The sequence below is a fragment of the Mesocricetus auratus genome, unplaced genomic scaffold (assembly GCF_017639785.1).
Source record: "Mesocricetus auratus isolate SY011 unplaced genomic scaffold, BCM_Maur_2.0 Super-Scaffold_100018, whole genome shotgun sequence".
NCBI classification, from domain to species: Eukaryota; Metazoa; Chordata; class Mammalia; order Rodentia; family Cricetidae; genus Mesocricetus; species Mesocricetus auratus.
Genome location: NW_024429199.1, coordinates 22,698,403 through 22,715,815, shown reverse-complemented (window position 1 = coordinate 22,715,815; position 17,413 = coordinate 22,698,403). Strand labels below are relative to the sequence as shown.

The window sequence follows — 17,413 nt, the reverse complement described above, 5'->3', positions numbered from 1 at the left end:
TCACCATAATGTATTTCATTTTTTCCTTCATGGTTAGTGACTTATGGCTCAATCAGTTATTTCTAAACAGATTAGATGCCCCTGGTGCATGAGTTACTGGGTTTCTTATAGACCACTGTCTCCTGTAACTAACCCCACCTTAAAAAGTAGAAATCTCTCTACGTGCCATCCTAGGACTCGTTTTAGTCACTTATTTCACACTTATTTTAATGCATTTCTTTGAAATCGTGAATTTTTGTTTCTGATAAGACTACAGATACAGGCTCTATGTACCATCCAATACCCTCATAAGCACACATAAGGGCAGAGAACAGAGAACGTTTGCTTTGCAGAATCTAGCCATACTTTTTTGTTATGCATAGTTACAGAACATATTTGAAAACTAAAGAACTGCACTGCATTCAATTTGGAAATCTTAGTCTAAGTTGACACTTGGCTGGCATACTTCCGACTTACTCCCGTTGTCTTGGTATGATTCTGAACAGGAAACAATTTCAAATCTATCCAGGTTTGAAAATTAGTTATACACCTACCATCTAATGAGTGGAAATATCTATCCTGTCCAAATTTTCTCTTTATTCTCTTCTACTTCACTCTATACCACAGTCTCAGATGCAGAAATTACAGGGTGGTGATTGCATGATCATTGAAAAGATATTGGCCTCCAAGTTTACATCATGACCAAACACCAGTTTGATCTATTTGGAGTTCTTAGTGTGACATGATTAAAATCTGCAGCTCTTTGAGGATGAACTTTTGCTAGAAGAAAGAGCAGCATCTTATGGAAGCACCCCTCTGCCTCTGCCTCCTGTTAATTCCCTTGGCTATACCCCTGGCTTTTCCATAAGGATGTTGATGACCTACTCCATGTTGCCCTAATGAATGAACTAGTACAAATGATAGGTGAGCTAGCTTTCAACCTGCCCAACAACAACAACAAATTTGTTTAATACTTTGATAAACTTTGGAAAGTTTACAAAGAAAATTGTAGTCATTCTATTGAGTTTTCTGAGCTTATCACCCTATTCTTTGTTGTCATTAAATGGTCTCACAAGATACTCTTGAAAATGCCTTTGACTGTCTAAGGATATTATTTTCTATTTATAATCACTTTCTAGTTCAGGTTTTTTATAATGGATGTTAACCATCAAACACAGTTTAACTAGATTGGAGGGTGGTATTTAAAAAGAAAAAGAAAGGAGATGAACTAAATTAACCCCCTGCTTTCGAAACAAATGGCAGAGACATGTTACTTTTCTTGTTGTTTGTCTTTTATTTTGATCATTATCATAGCTCTGATGTGGCAAAGTGTGTTGGGAAACAACCTCTTCCTTTTCAAAAGCATTTAGTCAGCAGTTGACATTGCTATGAAAATACTTAAACTAAACATTCTTGTGTGTGTGTGTGTGTGTGTGTGTGCATATACATTGCATGTACTGTATGCATTAGTGTCTTTACACAGAGGCTAGAGAAGAACATTATGTATCCTATTCTGCCACTGTCCATTTTATTGCTTTGAAACAGGGTCTTTCACCAAGAGTGGCAAAAAGCGGCAGTTAGCAAGAGGCAGCAGCTATCTGTTTCTGCCCCGTATAGCATTAGGTTTACAGTCATGCATGCATGTGGCCACACCCAGCTTTCTTTTTAACGGGAGAGCTGGGGATTTGAATTAACTAGTTCATGCTCATGCAGCCAGAATTCACACTTACTGAAACCATCTCTCCAGCTTAAAACTAAACATTTTTTTGCATTATAATGGCATGGGTGTATTGAATACATGTGTAAAATGCCTATTATATATGACCTAACACTTAACAGATGGGAAACTCTTATTTTTTCTTCTCAAGTGTTGGACATTTTACTTTATTATAATTCTGGCATGCCTATGTTCTTCCTGCCTATGTTCTTATTGCCTATCATAAGCATCCTGCTTCTTCAGTCCTCAAATGATTGTCTTCGCAAATCTCCCAGTATGGCAAGCCTAGCTGCTGGTCACCTGAACCCGTGTCTCGTGTGGCTCTTTGACTTCAGCCTGCTTCTGCTCACATCATCAGGGCTTCTGGGTAAATGTGACTGCGTCCTTTTCCAAGGGGCAATAACAAGGCACCCAATATGACCAAACTTGAGGAAGAGTGCCTTGTCTTAATGTGTCAGCTTATCAGAACAGCTTTCCATAGTTGCCCTGGTGAGCCATGTGACAGAAGGCTCCCTGAAAGAGTCTAAGAGACACTGGCTTCCTGGAAGCTAAATTTGGAACCCAATGGAGCGTCTGTTTGGGCTGGCCTACTCAGTCTGGTTGTTGAGACACAGTCCTCAGGACTCTGCCTTCATTCTGGTGCTACTGACTTCTTTTACATCAGTGTGAATTGTAACCCAAAGCCATGAACGCATCCTCCATCTCCAATACAAAGTACATTCCTCATTTTGAGATCAGTCCCCTTTTTGGGTCCAAAATTCTCAAAGTCTCTCTACACCACCCAACTTCTCAGTTGTTCTATTTAAGGTAGTTTTTATACATAGCAGTCATCAGTGATGTCCTAAAAACACAGACCTGGAGAAAATAGAATAGCAATGATGCTCTAGTTCTCATTATTCCTTTCTCTGCTTAATAAATAACCTTTGATGTTTTTTCCCATAAACTATAAGGCTATTGCTTTCTTTGATGTGGAAAGATTCTTTCCAAGTCAACTTTTCACCTTCACTGTCGGAGACTTTCACATTATCACCCCCCATGTCTATGCACCCCACATCTCAAATAGAATGGCCAAAGTGGTTCTCCCAACTGACTTTGTATTATGCTGTGATTCATTCTTTTTCATTTCCCCAAAATGCTTTCCTATGCTTTTCAGGATGAATGCTGGTCATGTTCTTGGCCCACTAAATTACCCCCCCTTTAAAACACCTTCAACAATCCACCCACAAAATAAAATCTATTTATTTCTCTCACCACTTCGCATCCATTGTTAGGGTTCTCGTGATTTCTCAAAGCATCATTATTTGAGAGAAGCTGAACAACCCCAAGGGTCATGTCTATCTACAGAAGCAGAAATAACATGAGCACAACTTTGGCCTTTAAGCAGTCACAGGTCATGCGGGTGTTAACTATATCTCAGTCTTTCTGGGCTGCCTCTGCTGAAAGCCCAAGACTCCACACCTGAGTATGCATGAAAGAAGTCTCCATAAGGCTAGCTAGCCTTTGGACTTTCTTTTAAACCCCAGCATGACATATCCAAACATCTTTTCTACTTGTTTCAAGGAGGTTGATAATAGGGTAGAGGCTCTTTTCTCTGGGATTTTGCTGATTTGAATAATATATTTTTATATGTTCTTCTTGAGTACTGCTTTTCTTAGAAACACTTTTGATTTTTTATATATCTTGATCTTAAAATATTTCTTTATAAAAGTAATGCCCAAGAGGAAATTATAGAGAATATATGATTCATACTACCAGTCCAAATTGCATGGGTATGGCAGTTATTAACAAATACCAACAAGATGTTTAGAGATGATATGTCATGTCAAGAGGTAGAAATACTCAGAATTACCAAGACAAGAATAGTCCTATATGAATTTGTTAAGTAAGACAACTCTAAATGAAATCCCAGCAGCTTTTCTGAAATCTGTTGCATAATTGAGTAAAGAAAAATAATTCATGTGGTGGGTTGGACAACAGTTCAAAAGGTCATCGAAAACAAAATAACAAGACACTCTGTACTACAACGAATACAGGAAACAACGCTAAAAGGAAAACTGGAGATTGGGTGTTTGAGTGTGCAGCATGGTTGTCCCTCCTGTGGTTTCATTTCCAATAGTTCCAGCTTTCTTTGGCTAACCATGGTAGAAAATACCAAATGGAAAATTCCAGAAATAAACAATTCATGCATCTCACCCCCTCTCATCTAAGGCATGAGTCATCCTTCTGTCTGGTCTGTCCACAGTGTCCAGCATGCCTGTCTGTAAGTCACTTTGTGACTCACTTGGCTACCTGATTGACTTTGAGTGTCACAGTGTTGTGTTCAAGCTCTGTGTGAAACTTTGTCTCCATATCACAGTGTCTACATCCTTCACCTCATCTCATAACACTTTTTTTTATCATCTCATGACACAAGAAGGGTGAATAGATATTTAAAAGGGAGGTATATTGAGAAAGAGAAAGCACATTCTATAATGTTTATCACATTATATGCTTGCAATTATAGCATTGGTGTTAATCTCTTGAGGCTTTCCCAATGAATTTTACAAATTTGTGTTTCCACCAGTAGTAAACAAGGGTTCTCTTTACTCCCATACTCCTAGGACTCAGGATTAAGTGATAGACAGATTTGTGTGAGTCCAAGGCTTCCCATATCTACACAAGAGTGAATCAATCTAAAAGAGATTTCTATGTTTTGTGAAAAATGATATTGTATTTGATAAGGAATTGCATGAAATATGTAGATCCTTTTGGAATCATGGACATTTAAAAACAGTAATCCAGGCTGAGAGACACACCTCAGCTGGTGGAGTGGTAGACAGCCTGCATCCTGAGTCTGATTCCCAGCACTGAGTGCAGCAGGCATGGTGGGTACTCACCTGTAATCTCTTTACTGAGGAGATGGAAGCAGGAGGAACAAAAATTGAAGGACATCCTTAGCTACGTAGCTAGAAGACATGAGACAACCTCAGAACCAATTAATCAATCAATTAATTAATTAATTAAAATACAATCATTTTGTCTAATCCATGAACACAATAAATGGTTTATTCTACTTATGTTATCTTAATGTGTCTAGTCAATGTTGTATAGTTTTCAAATTTCAGATCCTTCATCTCCTTAGTTAAATTTATTCTTAAATTTGTTATTTCATTACAAAAGGAAATATTTTCATAAAGACCTTATTCTACAAATCACCATATTCAGGTATCCATCCTGAACATGTAGGTTTCGGGGGGTGCAAATCTGTCCATAGCAACACATCTCCAAGATTTTCTTACATGATAAACAGAGCAAGGTTGAGAGTGTGCATCTGAAGTTCTCTCTGAGATTAAGGTGCATTTGTACTTTCTCCAGTGTGGTAGTTTGAATGTAATTGGCCCTCATAAACTCATAAGGAGTGGCACCATTAGGTGGTGTGGCCTTAAAGGAGTAGGTGTGGCCTTATTGGAGGAAGTTTGTAGTTGTAGAGCTGGGCTTTGATGTCTTCTATGCTAAAGTTACACTCATTGTGGCAAATAGTTCGCTTCCTGTTGACTGTGAATCAAGATATAGACCTCTTAGCTCCTTCTTTATTACTATGTCTGCCTACACACCACCATGTCCAACAATGAAGGCAATGGACTAAACCTCTGAAACTGTAAGCCACCCCAGCTAAATGGTTTTCTTTATAAGACTTGGCATGGTCATGGTGTGTCTTCACATTGATAGAAACCCTAAGACACCTCGCTATACTCAATTCACACTCAAAGAGAATGACTCTTTCAATAATACTCATCTGCTAATGTTGGGAATCAGATATACCAAGTTAGCTTTAAATTTGAAATAAAAATTTGTATTTTAAAAGATTTTTCAGAAACAGAATGGCAATATCTTGGGAGGAAAATATGTATAGACACACCCATACAAGTAACGTGAGGATTTTCACAGCCTTCTACTGTTCAGGTATTTGTTAAGGAGGAAATTACTCCATGCTCTTAGGCATTTACAGAATGCTACATCTCTGAATCATTTGGGTATAGATAAGACCCATCTGCTAGCAATAGGAGCCTGCAGAAGCAGGCCAGATGTCCCAAGAAAATAATCAATGGAAAAAAACATGGCACTGTCACCTTCTGAATGGGAAGTTGGCTCACAGTTAAACACTAAGCCATAGACTAAATAGAAATTTCCTGTGCTAAAAGGGAAATGTACATAGAATTCTCAGTGAGTGATATACATTTGACTTTATATGGTATTGTCATGACCTGAAAACTTAAGCTGTTTTCCTTGTAGAAATACTGTTCTCTCATTTAAATAGGGCTGCTTCTGGGTGAATGGGAAGGCATTTTTGAGGGGTGATAAGACCCCTGACAGTAAAATTGTACATGACATTAATACTAAACAAATAGCATCCTAGCTCAGAAATGAATATTTATTTTGCAAAAGTACCTAGGCTGTTTAACTCATTTGGGTTTTACTCAAGCAAACTGTAGCCTAAAAATCCAATTCACTATTGTGTTAAAGTAAGATATCAAAAATGGTTATTTAAAAATAATTTTAATACCAATTTATTGTATCATCTAAGATAATGTGGTAGTTTGAAAGAAAATGGTCCCCAATCAGAGTGACACTATTAGAAGGTGTGGCTCTAATTGGAGGAGGTGTAATCTTGGTGGAGGCAGTGTGTTACTATGGGGTAAGCTTTGAGGTCTCCTATGCTGAAGCTACACCTAGTAACACAGACCATTTCCCGCTGCCTGTGAGTTAAGATGTAGCACTCTCAGCTCCTTCTCCAGCACCATGTCTGCCTGCACACTACCATGTTGCACCATGATGCTAATGGACTAAACCTCTGGAAAAGAAATCCACCCCTACCTGCATGTTTTTCCTTTCTAAGAGTTCTGACGGTCATGGTGTCTCTTCACAGCAACAGAAACCCTAACTAAGACAGATGATAAAGAGTATCTTTTTGTCATTATGCTGTATGTATTCATCTAGGCTCCACTATAATTTCTAAGTCTAAGGGACCAAATAAAGATGATTTATCCTTGTAGAGTCAGTGTTTAAGTAAAACAGGGAGGAAGATGACAAGAAGGAAAGTGGCAGAATGTGGAGTCAGGAGACCTGTCAAGAGCTTTCATAGTGTGAGTCTCATTGCACACACTGAGCATGTTTCATGCACTCAGCCACATGCTAGAGGTTCCTTGAAGGGACAACCATGATGGAAAGATGCTCAGACCTTCTATTGCAAATGCACACCACAGGAGCTTCCTCCACTGGTAAATCTTCAGTGTAGAGATGGGGTCCAGTCAAGCAACTTGAGATAGCCTTGAAGTCCCTGCCCCTGACTTCTGACTTTGAGTGTGTACCACCTCGACTGACTAATGTATATCATTGTACATCACCCTAGTAGCGCTCAGAGTACTTTATATTATAAAGAACCAATATCTTAATATTTTACTACCCATTTGCTTCTTCTGCTTTTCATCAAAATGCTTCAATGGCACACATTACTCTCAAAGGTGAATTTTCAGTTGTTTATACATAATAATGCTTATATCACTCATTATGGGTTGAATCTAGAATGTCCCCACAGGCTTATGCATTTAGTATCTGTTCTCCATTCTGTGGCACTGTTTTAGAAGACTCTGCTTATTAGTCAGTTATTTTTATTGCTGTTGTAAAACATATGACTGAGGCAACTTATGGGAGGGTTGGTATGTTTGGACTAATGTTTCCAGAAAAATGAGTTCATCACCACTAAAGTGGGAAAGTATAGCAGCAGGCAGGAATAGTAACTGGGGCAGCAAGCTGTGAGCCCACATCTTAAACCTCAAGCTGACGTTGAGAGAGTGAACTGGGAATGACATATGGCTTCTAACCTCAAAGCTAACTTCCTGTGACACACTTCCTTCAACAAGACCACACCACCTAAGCCTTCCAAAGAAGTACCACTAATTGAGAGCCCAGAATCCAAATGCCAAGACTGTGAGAAACAACTCATTCAAACCACCACACTCTGTACCCTTTAAGATTTTGATCACCAAAGGTAGAGGCTGCAGATTCATGCCAGCCTCAAATGTCTGTGTAGTTCCATGATTCTGGTCTTCTCCGATGTGAACAATCTCTTGCATAGGCAGCTGCCTCAGAATGAGCTCTTCTGATATTTTTCCAGCCATAATGGACTGAAGCTCTCTGCAACTGTAATCCAGAATGAGATTTGGTTTGCTTAAATTGTCAGCCATTATAATCATAGGGGCACAAAAGTAACTAATATACATGTTTTAATATTTGATCTTTAAATGTTTTATTTAGTTTATTAGTTTATTTAGTTTTATTTAGTTTTCGTTTCACTCACGCAGTGTAGAACTCACCCATTTAAAGAATTCTGTCAAATTCCTCGTAGTATTTTCAGAGTTGTGCCATCATCACCATGATCAGTCACAGCATGGTGTAATTTCCCTGTGACTTGAACAATATTTTTCTTTTAAATAAATAATGCTAGATCTTTAAAGGAAGACTCTTTCAGAGCCAGAAGCGATCTGTCACCTACACAGTATAGAAATACAATTTCCATAAGTCATAGTGCCCCATTCCTTTCTCCTCCAAAAGAAGAGTCTAAACTGTGAACTTTGCTGTCTTGGGGTTGTTTTGTTGAGGCTGAGTCCTTCTCTAAGGCATAGGACGGCTTCCAACTCAAAGCAATTTCATGCCTTAAACTTAGGAGTGCTGCAATTCTATTCCTCTGTGTTCTGATCCCAGCTATCTTAACAGTGCAGTCTTTGTACAGCCTGGCCAGTCTATCTGTACTAACACAGGGCTCAGATCCCACTATGCCCAATGATGTCTTCTGAAGTCACGGTGGTTGTGAGCTGAGAGACAGCACTTGAGATTGCTCTCACACACTTTCCCCTTATCCCACCATAAGCTTCCAGCTCTGTCTACTTTTGGAGCACTAAAATGACCCTTGCCGAGTTCACCAGCAGCTCAAGAAAGGCCATCTTTTTACATTTCACCATCTCACTGTTTCCATTTCCATGTCACGTGCCATTCCTGAGATAGGCTCTCCCAGGCTTGCCACAAGGTCACCTCTGCCGCAAAAGGGAACAGATGCTTGCTGGGAAGAGGCACGTAGAAATTCTACCCAATCGCTTGCAGCCTTGATTCTTAATACAGAGCTGAAAGGTTGAATATCTCATCTGACTGTTATAAATAGATTCTGATGTCTGTCCCTGTAGCTCACTGGGAAAGAATGCAAACGGTCCCAGGAATGAATGCTCAGGAAGGCTTTACTGCCTGGTAAGAGCTATTTTACTTTACATGACAACATCATCTTCCAGACACGGAGAAAGCCTTACATTTTTAGCCTGTGAGTTTCTCACCCTTAGGTGACGTTTCACACGATAAAGAGATGTGGAAGGTGGGGGTACAAAAAAATGTGCTGAACAATGCCTTTCTTCCTCAGTTAGCCTTTAAAGAAACAGTTAATGTTTTAACCAAATCTCTCTGGCTACATTTTCTAGCAACAAATATCACTCACATAAAGTTCCATTGAGAAGGATATGCGGGACCTCAACCGCACAAACCAAGATACTGCCTGAGACACAGCATCCAAAGAATCAAGAGGCTTTCAGAGTGTAAACTTGTGAGGAAGTGAGAAATGGTCTATGTAATTTTGGAAACATTCATTACTTTGAATTGAAACCAGGCAGCTTTGCATGTAAAAAATGAAGATGACTGCAACGGGAAAATTCCCAACACCCATAAGCTGTCAGTACACACAGAAGGGATTTTGAGATTTGGATTTCAGGAACCGGAAATATGTATCTTTCCTGCTATCAGATAAGATGGCATGTGGTTGTCAAATGTTAGGCCTCTTCATTATGGTAACGGAATATGGTTCTATAGCAGTGGTTCTCAACCTGTGGGTCACAACCCTTGGGTTGTAAATGTGTGATATCCTGCCTATCACATATTTACATTATGATTCATAAAAGTAGCAACATTACAGTTATCAAGTACCAACAAAAATAATTTTGTGGTCACCACAGCATGAAGAACTGCATTAAAGAGTTGTAAAACTGGAAAAATTGACAACCACTATTCTGCAGGGTTGCAGTAGCTTTAAAATGGCCATACTTTGCCTTCTAGTAAGATCACTACATCACCAATCCAACTGCTTGTGATTGTTACTTTGACCTCCAGCTTTTTTGTGGCTACAGTTCATTTATTCAAATGAAGTCCTAGTGCTGGAGTTGGAACACTGGCTGTTGTGTGTATTTCTAAATTAATGGTTTTAATGATTCTGAATTCTTCAAAGGGTAGGGAACCATGTACAAAGATGACAATCTAGGGGCAAGGAAACTGGCTCCATGGATAAAATGGCTGTCGTGCAACTGTGAGGACCTGAGTTCAGATCTCCACCATACATCTAAAAATCCAGATGTGTTAGCAGTGATTGCTGGGGTGGTGGTGGAGAGAAGCAGATGCAGTGTTCACTGGCCAGCCCGTCTAGCCAAAATAGCAAGCTCCACATTCAGTGTGGGGCCCTGTCTCAAAAATGAAGTGTGGAGTGATCGGGGAAGACACACACACACACACACACACATATATATACACACACAGAGAGATAATAATCTACAGAAATGTCTAGACACACAAAAATGTTGCTAGGTGCTGTCTGCTTTGGGACAACATGGTAGAGAGCTTTGAATTCTAGTCTGGTCCGTATTTGTAGTAAGAACAAGAGTTCTAACATTAGCCCAATGAAATTTCTATAAAATTATAGATAAATGATTGGAACAGAGCATAATTCTTGAAGCATAAAACACTCCCAGTGTTTTTACCAGCATATTCTTTGCCTGTGTCAATCAAGCCATAGCTACTATATTTATTTAGTATCTAAACAGAGTATCTGAACATGTTTATTTTAAGCTGAATCTCCCAAGAAACTCTTTTTCCTGTTCATGAGAATGTCATATTAATTCTCAGCTCTACCAGAGTTTACTAGGTGGCCAAAGCAGTGATTAAAATGCCTTTTTGTTGATCTTGTTCCTATAAGAAGAATCTGTACATGACTATATATTTTTAATCTTAATTTATTTTTCAAAGAACTCAAGGCCAATTTATTTCAACCTCTAGGCATTTCCTGTAATGCTTATTAATTATTCCTAAGTACCTTTCTCCTGGTTAATCATTCACTCATCCAGGCTGTGTCATCCACCAGCAAAACTCCTAGTTAAAAATAGAAATTTTTTTATAGTGCTGTGCTGGAGTTTGAACTAGGGAATTGTATTCACTAGGCAAATGCTGTATCACTGTACTACATCTCATCCTGTAAGACAGAATTTTGATAATTATATAAATATCATGTCATTAGTGATGCTAACTTGTATGTCTATCAAGTATAAATGTCATGAAAACTTAAAGTTAAATAATCTCGACTCATTTTCTTTGAAAAAGAACAGTAGTAGCTCAAATTACAGTGTTTAAAAAAACAAAAACAGAGCTCTGAAGTTGGAGTTTGAAGTGTCACAGAACCACGCTTGGAGTTTAAGCTACCTTTTGTCACACTAGAGAAAAATACAGAAATATTTTTAATGTAAGTTTTGTTGCCAAAGGAAGGCAAGGATCAGTTAAAACCCAAATAATGACTCTTCTAAAACTCTAAATCAAAGAACTAGATAACCTCAAGATGGCACTTTCCTGGGAGATGACAAGGGTGATACGCCATATCTCAAGGGCACATGGGGTCTCAATACTGCACTGACCTTTCCAATTATCATCAAACAGTATTGTAGTTAAGCAGATGGGTCCCAGTGCTACCAAAAAGAAGTTGTGAAAATATGCTTTCCTCCACAGATACAGACTTCTCAAGTCACAGAACTGCAAACAGGGGCATGCGCCAATGAAAAGTGGTCAAAAATTAGAAAATTGTCTTATAATTAGAGTAATTCCGGTGGCTCAACTTACTTCATACTTGAAAATGAAGAGCTTTGATCTTAGCGTCAGTTAAAAACCACCCTCCCAGGTACTATTTCCTTTTCTTCTTTAATTTAAGCCTTAAGGAAAAATATCCATGTCAGCAATTTCACAACCTTCCTTTGCACCTGGCAAATTGCTGCTTCAGACTCACAAGTCTCCCTGAGCTCTTGGCACACATTAGCTATTCACTCTCTGTGGACGTTACAGGGAAGAGTCTCCCTGATGAAGATTGTCTTCGACACACCTCTTGTTTATATGTTTCATGTGGCTTAAGTCTTTCCAAGATGATAGAATTGGGAAGGTCTCAAACTAAGTATTGATCTTCTCCGGCTAAGAAGGGAAAGCTACAAAAGGTAGTTTCAAATTAGCTACCAATGACATCAACAACATGCAGGATAAGGTGTGTGTGTGTGTGTGTGTGTGTGTGTGTGTGTGTGTGTGTCCCCACTCCCCATTCATTAGATGAATCAACTTAAGAAGACATAAAGCTATCTCAAGGGCCTCCCACCTTCACTCCCCCTTACAGCAAGCATAGTTACTACACAATGACATTTTTAACTCAAATCCTTCCATTAGAAATACAATGAAGGGCCTGAGAGAACATAATTGCTCAGACAACTGAGTAGAACTGAAATCCATTCTCGATGACTTAAAGGAGAACCACCAGCCATAGAAAACGGGCTATCAAATTATCTTCTGTTTATAAAAAAGGGCAAAGTTGGAGATCAAGGTCAAAAATGTGGAAGCCAAGGATTGTGAAGAGGAATGCCAATTCTGTCAGCACTGAAGAGCTCTGCACACATGGGAAGCGTCTATTCAGAGAGCTGGGCACTGTGGGCAGATGGAACCTACCAGGTGGGGCCAGTCATGCCATGTGACAGAAATCAACCTCATTGCACATGGTTGTACATAATTTGTCTTTTTACTGGAGAAGCATTCTGGAGATTATTTCCAGATGATGAACAGCATGAAATTATTGGAAGGTCCATCCTCTTTTAGACTTCAGGCTTCTTAGGATGGAACCTTAGCACTATGAACTTAAGTTCTCACCTAGAGAGAAAGGCTAGAGTACCACATACGTGACGCTTAGAAGAGAGTCAATACAGTAAGGAGAACTCCTTATGCCTAGAAAGGTCTAAGCTCCTATTTGTTGAAATTATTTTGTATAGGACTGAAAACAGGACTTGACCTACCTCAGACAAAATTGGGCATGTTCCAATAAAAAAGGAGAAACTTCACAGGATAAGTACTCATTTACTTTGTGCTCTACAGTCTGTTGAAAAGTATTTTACACTTTTCCAAGAGCCACAGATTATTCCTTCATCAGCATCTAACTCTGGGAATCCCTGCATTTGGGCTGCCCACCCAAAGAGAATTTCTTGGGAACATCTAGAAAGGATCTTTTAAATAGTCCCATCACAAATGCCTGATTGGTAGAGGTAATGGCATAGAACAGATGCCATAGCACCTTTGTGTCTCTTAGTAAACTATATTAGTATATACAGTATACATAAAAATATTCTAACAAGATGGAAGCTTCTCAAAGTTGCATGTTGCTCAACACTCTATATCAACCACTAGTAAGATGACCTGCTCTCAGAGACTGAGATTCACATGGATTGACCCAAATAACAAGAACCAGGACCCAAGCAGAATCTCACTGGTGTGGTCATTCAAACAGTCACACAACTATTTAACATGTAGTTGTGACAGGGGCAGAATAGATAAACTCTGCACATCTAGTTCTCCAGTATTACTCATATGCATTAATAATGTGAAATGAATTATAATTTCTATTTTCAGAATTTGGTCTTTAAATTTTATCCTCAAGGTTTAGCATTTCTCAGCATGAAGCCATCATGTTGATCGTTAATCAATGTCTCAAATTGTTCAGGGCTCTCTTATTAAACTTACTATGTATTTGTGTATCATTTTAAAGAATGCAGTTTTTAACTATTTTCTTTTAATAACTTAAATGTTCATTTGGGAACACAGATAATATGGGAAGACATGAGGAATAACTAAAAGAAATCCAGTTCATATGCAACATTCTTTTTTTTTCAGAAACAGGCTTTCTCTGTGTAGCCTTAGCTAGCCTGATCTTTTTTTTTTTTTTTTTTTGGTTTTTCGAGACAGGGTTTCTCTGTGGCTTTGGAGGCTATCCTGGAACTTGCTCTGTAGACCAGGCTGGCCTTGAACTCACAGAGATCTGTCTGCCTCTGCCTCATGTGCTGGGATTAAAGGCGTGCGCCACCAACGCCCCATATGCAACATTCTCATTGCAAATAGGATGTGGGGTGGCAATAACTAGGCAAAAAAAAATAGCATAATAGAAGAAAACTGTGACATCACAACTCTAAAAAGAAAAACACTGTTTACAAGCTGAAAGATTTACTAGTACTTTCAATCAATCCTTCAATACGTCCCAAAGAGACTCCTTGAGTATCTGCTACAATTTGGTTGCTGTTGTTCAATTCCTGTTGTAAATGTGCAAGTTATGCAGTATCTTTCTTTGGGCACATAAACAATCCTGGACACTTATCACCAGTCATTCCAAAAGACAAAAATGGACTAGTTTAATTACAGAGAAGTTAATTCATGCACATCATGTTGGCAGTGGCACAAGGCTAAAAAAATAACCTCTCTATGGAAACCAAATACAACAAGGAAATTCTAATTCAGTCACATGTGGTAAATGGATATGAGACACAGTGTCTTGAAGTGGGCATTTATTTTCCATCACTTGGTATGAATAAGATGTTGCATAACAGTGACATTCTAAAGACATTTTCTCTTCAAATTAAGTAAACTGTATGATTCAAAAAAGTATATTTTTATAAGTAAAATTAATTCATCATAAAACTACATGATCTTTCAGCAAACATGTTGATATGAACACAGGGTTTCAATTCTGTGTTCTTCAACAACTTGAAAGCACCTGTTCTATCATTGGAGGAATATAATAGCAAATAAACAGAGGGTTTTTTTGGGTTAAGATAAGTGAGAAACTGTTATAGGCTGCAGAAATTCAGAATTTTTTTAAAAAGTCTTAACACTATCCACGACTCTATTAAATATTTATGCCTACTACATCAGGAAATCTTGTTATCTTTACCATGTCTCCCTATACACATTAATTTGCATTTATATACCTATGTGTAAATACATGTATTTGTATACATATGCATATACAAAATGTAACCATAGTTTACCCCCACCAAGTAATCTGCAGTCACAGCCACCATCATGTACTGCCTAGATGGCCGTGCAGTCTCTTCTGTCATCTCCCTAAGCTCAAACAAAGCCAATACATTGCACCTTTTAAACACTATCTACTCTTCAAATTGTTAGTCAAGTTCAAACACTCCATTGCTCTCACTCAGAAGAGCTGCATTTTCTCAATGGCCCACACTACACAACCGCATCTGCACCCCTCTTTTCATCCAGGTTTTGTTGTCCCTTGTCCTTGCTGCTTTCTTTAGGCCACTGACCTGTGTGGAGGTTGGTGAACTTCCTGCATCTGGTTACGCTAGTCCCTTCTGCCTACAACACACCTCACCCCTCATAGTATACAACAAAAGTGCTATTATTTCATTTCTTCATTGACATCCTTTCTAACACATCTAAAGGGAAACCTCGATCTGTTATATGCCTTATTCCCATTAACACATTACTTCTCTTCCATCACATTTATCAGAATATATCTATATTCTTTATCATGTGTAATTATTTCCTTATAGAAGACTCTGCTATGGTGCTTTTAAAAATGTCATTATTTATCTGGAATTTACATTGAATTGGTATTACTGGTATAATTTTATTTGCTAAATCTGGCAATCCTGATACAAAACAATTGTCAAACGACTGAATGAGAACTTAGGGGGCTGAAAAACACAAATAAGATAACTAATTTAGAACATTCAATTTTAACTAAATTAAATGTATCAGCAGATCTGGGAGATAGGAGACAGCTGAAAAAAGCAAAAAAGAAGGTAGCTGACTCCCGATACAGAACATGGAAACTATAAGAGCACTGGGTATACCTGCTGTAGGATAGGGACGGGGATATAAAAACAGGACAGCTAAAAGCAATAGGATTAGTACAGGCCTTTAAATGAAACAGACACTGGAACAATCCACATACCCACAAGACACATAGTTGCCCCACTGATGCTGAACTTCATGCAAGATTAAAATATTTACTTATCTAAAATAGAAAAGCAAGCAAGGCTAGTCTAGAAAGATATCAGTCAGTTGAGTGGGAGACTGTGTGCTGGGGTTAGGAAATGCTGTTTGGGAAACAGGAGGAAGTCGCAGGGCCCTGACAATATCCTTCAGGTTGACTTAATCAGAAGTAATATGCACATGTATAATTTATGGTGACTTGTCCAGTTGTACACTTATGACGAATCTTTGTTTTTCTGTGTATATATTATATTAAGCAAATATTTTCCAAATGAAAAGGCATTTCTGGCCAGTGTCTTTAGAAGAAAGGGGAGCAACAGTCCAGTGGGGAAGAAATGAGGTTGAAACTAAAGCTGCTCTGAAGACGCTGGCTAATTCTGGGGATGTGGAAGCAATCAAATTTTCACTTGAGTACCTGTAAGGTGCCAAGTACAGTGGAGATCCGGGCCTCAATGAGGGATCCTTCCTAGCAAGCCACAAATGAAGGTGGCCACATAGTAGCCACTTTTGGGAAAGAGAAGTATAATGGAAACCTTAGGCTTCATTTTAACTGAGAGGAAAGATATCCAAAGTATAGGCTTGGGTTCACATCTAAAGCTACTTGTGGTGCATAAGAAACCCCAAGCTGAGGAATAAAAGTGTTCCTACAGGCATCTCCGGATGCCATAAAAGCCAACAGAGGTTTACATGGAGAAATTCACTCCCAGTTCAGGGCTCATAATCATCTCCGGCTAAGTACTGAAGGTGATCTCTAAACACAACAGTTGCACTAGAAGACATGGATCTCACATAGCAGCATCCTTCTACTTAGGTAAACTTTAAGTGGAAAGAAAAGAATATTCTAAACTTGACGGGTAAATTCTAATGCCTGATAAATCTTTTAGTCAGTGTGAGAGACAACTTCCCTGTGCCGTTTTAATGTATGTATTAGTGACCTTTCTGTTGCTGTGATCAGATACTGTGACCCAGACACTTAGGGAAGAAAGAGTTTTTGTCCTTACAGCTCCAGAGGATTACAGTCCATGATGACGGTGACACCATCGCTGCAGGTGGAAGCAGGTGGCAGCCATGGCTGCTAGAGCAACAAGTTTATTTATTTTTAGTTTTTATTCATTTTGCATACCAACCACAATCCACCCAGCCTCCCCCGCTCCCCTTCCCTTACTCAACTCCATCAACTCCTCAGAGAGGGTAAGTCCTCCCATGGGGAGTCAACAAAGCCTGGCATATCAAGGCAGCCCCTCCCCGCTTTATCAAGGCTGAGTATGTTTTCCACCATAGGGAATGTGCTTCAAAAACCAAGTTCATGTACCAGGGATAAATCCTGGTCCCACTGCCAGGGGCACCATAAAAAGGCCAAGTCACACAACTGTCACCCACATTCAGAGAACCTAGTTCGGGCCTACACAAGTCTCTCCGGCTATCATTCCAGCGTCCATGAGCTCCCACTAGTTGTCTCTGTGGGTTTCCCCATCATGGTATTCATCCCCCCTTGCTCATATAAACCCTTCTCCCTCTCTGCGACTGGACTCTAGGAGCTGGTAACTGTTGAATCATCTCTTTAGCCAA

The 17,413-nt window shown here is 39.0% G+C and overlaps 1 long non-coding RNA gene across 1 annotated transcript in view; it reads right to left on the bottom strand.

Moving 5' to 3' along the window:
- The window catches only part of LOC121132819, a 118,013-nt gene that overhangs the window by 31,483 nt on the left and 69,117 nt on the right, over positions 1–17,413 (bottom strand). The gene's annotated exons all lie outside the window — the stretch shown is intronic.